This window comes from Hylobates moloch, unplaced genomic scaffold (assembly GCF_009828535.3).
Source record: "Hylobates moloch isolate HMO894 unplaced genomic scaffold, HMol_V3 SCAFFOLD_9593, whole genome shotgun sequence".
In the NCBI taxonomy this organism is placed as follows: Eukaryota; Metazoa; Chordata; class Mammalia; order Primates; family Hylobatidae; genus Hylobates; species Hylobates moloch.
Genome location: NW_026661868.1, coordinates 1 through 2,587, shown reverse-complemented (window position 1 = coordinate 2,587; position 2,587 = coordinate 1). Strand labels below are relative to the sequence as shown.

The following is a 2,587-nucleotide window of genomic DNA, read 5'->3' as shown; positions in this document are numbered from 1 at the left end:
ATCAAATCCATGAGAGTTGATCTGAGGAGTTATGTATTAGGGCTAAGAAAGAGTAAACACTCAGTAAATAGTTGCTATCATCATCATCATCATCATCATCACCCTCAAGTTCACCCGGGAGAACTGCTGCTATTCAACCTTCAAAACCCCATTTGGTTTCACCCATTCTGCAGAGATTCAGCTCAAATTCAGAGAGTTGTGATTTTGTGATGATTTGATGAGTTCCCAAACTGCGGTCCTTAGAGCAGCTGGGACAACCCTGAGGTCTCTCAGTATCCAGCTCTGTTCTTTTTCTGCCTGACCAGTTCCTGGGTATAACCCTCAGGCCCTGCCAGTCCGGCTGAGTAGTGTGCAGACACAGGCAGTGCCAATTTGAATCCATCACCAGTCTACACGGCCCTGGGCGTCAGTGGTCAATGCCCGCACATAGGACTGCTTGGCCTTGCACTCAGACACCCAGTGCCCCCTGTCCACACCCCGGTGGCAGCCCCCTCCACCCACCCCCGGGCCACTTTCCTCAGTTATTGGCCTTGAAGCAGGTGACAAAGTGCTGGCGGAGGGAACTGCCCCCAGCTGCAGGCACCTCGCCCAACACCTCCACCTCGAGGCCATCCAAGTCCACAGCGGTCCGGGGGTCTGTCACCCAGACACTGACTGCATCGCACACGGCCAGCTCACCCTGATGACTCGCCAGTGCAGTATCGATCACCCCACGCTGGCTGTGGTTGGCTGGGCGCCTGCTGACTCCCGAACGGCCCCAGTCTCCAGCAGGAAGACCAGAGGGGGCCTGGCAGCGGCACCCCTAGACAGGACCACTCGGGGGGAAAAGAAGGTCCCACTTTGGGGCAGGGAAAGGGGACAATGTGGAGGGTGGAGGTTGGGACTCCATTGACACACTGGGGAGGGGGAAAATGAAGGTGATGTGGAGGGAGCCTGGGGGAGGGGGAGCATCTTTGAGATCACTTGGAGACAGGGAAAAGGAGGCTGGGAATAGAGAAGAGGATAAACACTTCAGTGGGGACAGAAGTTTGGAACCCCAGGGTCGGCTTGGCTGCCAGGATTGTGTGGAAGCCCTTGCTCTAGAAGTTTGGGGGACGCTATAGATAGGAATTGCATAACGCCCCACTTGTAGGTTAATAATAAATATTCAACAAGGACAGGTCAGGCACCGTGGCTCACACCTGTAATCCCAGCACTTTGGGAGGCTGAGGTGGGTGGATGACTTTGAGGTCAGGAGTTGGAGAGCAGTCTGGTCAACACTGTGAAACAACATCTCTACTAATAATACCAAAATTAGCCCGGGCATGTTTCTGTGCGCCTGTAATCTCAGCTACTCAGGAGGCTGAGGCAGGAGAATCGCTTGAACCTGGGAGGCGGAGATTGCAGTGAGCCCAGATCGTGCCACTGCACTTCTGTCTGGAAAACAGAGTGAGATTCTGTCTCAAAAAAATAATAATAATAATAAGGCCAGGCATGGTGGCTGATGCTTGCAATCCCAGCATTGTCGGAGGCTGAGGTGGGCGGATCAGCTGAGGTGAGGAGTTCCAGACCAGCCTGACCAACATGGAGAAACCCCATCTCTACTAAAAATACAAAATATCCTCGGGCGTGATGGTACATGCCTATAATCCCAGCTACTTGGGAGGCTGAGGCAGGAGAATCGCCTGAACCCAGGAGGCGGAGGTTGCAGTGAGCCAACATCTCACCATTGCACTTCAGCCCGGGCTGCAAGAATGAAGCTCCATCTCATATAATAATAATAATAAAATAAAAATAAAAAATATTCGGCTGGGCACAGTGGCTCACACCTCTAATCCAAGCACTTTGGAAGGCCGAGGCGGGTGAATCACCTGAGGTCAGGACTTTGAGACCAGCCTGGCCAACATGATGAAACCCTGTCTCTACTAAAAAATATGCAAAAATTAGCTGGGTGTAGTGGTGCATGCCTATAGTCCCAGCTACTCAGGAGGCTGAGGCAGGAGAATCGCGTGAACCCGGGAGGCAGAGGTGCAGTGAGCCGAGATCGCGCTATTGCACTCCAGCCTGGGTGACTGGTCGAGACTCTGTCTCAAAAAAATTAATAAATAAAATAAAGTAAAATAAAAATAAAAAATATTCAAGTACTATTATTTAATAGCAACAGATGGCAAGATATAGGCTCTGAGAAATTAATGATTTGTGCCCCGTCACACAGCCGACAAATGGCAGAGATGGGACTTCACCTCTGGGCAACTGCACTCTGCCATTCTTCCTGTAGAACTCTGACAGTCTTTTATCTTGGAGGATGTTCCAATCAATTTTTTTTTTTTTTTTTTTTTTTTTTCAGACAGAGTCTCTGTCTGGCCAGGCTGGAGTACAGTGCAACAATCCCGGCTCACTGTAACGCCTGCCTCCTGGGTTCAAGTGATTCTCCTGCCTCAGCCTTCTGAGTAACTGGAATTACAAGCGCCTGCCACCGTGCCCAGCTAATTTTTGTATTTTTAGTAGAGATCGGGTTTCACCACGTTGGCCAGACTGGTCTCAAACTCACAACCTCCAGTGGTACTCCTGCCCTGGCCTCCCAGAGTGCTGGGATTATAGGCGTGAG

At 51.1% G+C, this 2,587-nt stretch overlaps 1 pseudogene; it reads right to left on the bottom strand.

The window, feature by feature from the left end:
• Positions 1-321: 321 nt before the first annotated feature.
• LOC116465747 (neurotrophin-4-like) lies at positions 322-896 on the bottom strand (annotated as a pseudogene).
• Between the last annotated feature and the right edge of the window lie 1,691 nt (positions 897-2,587).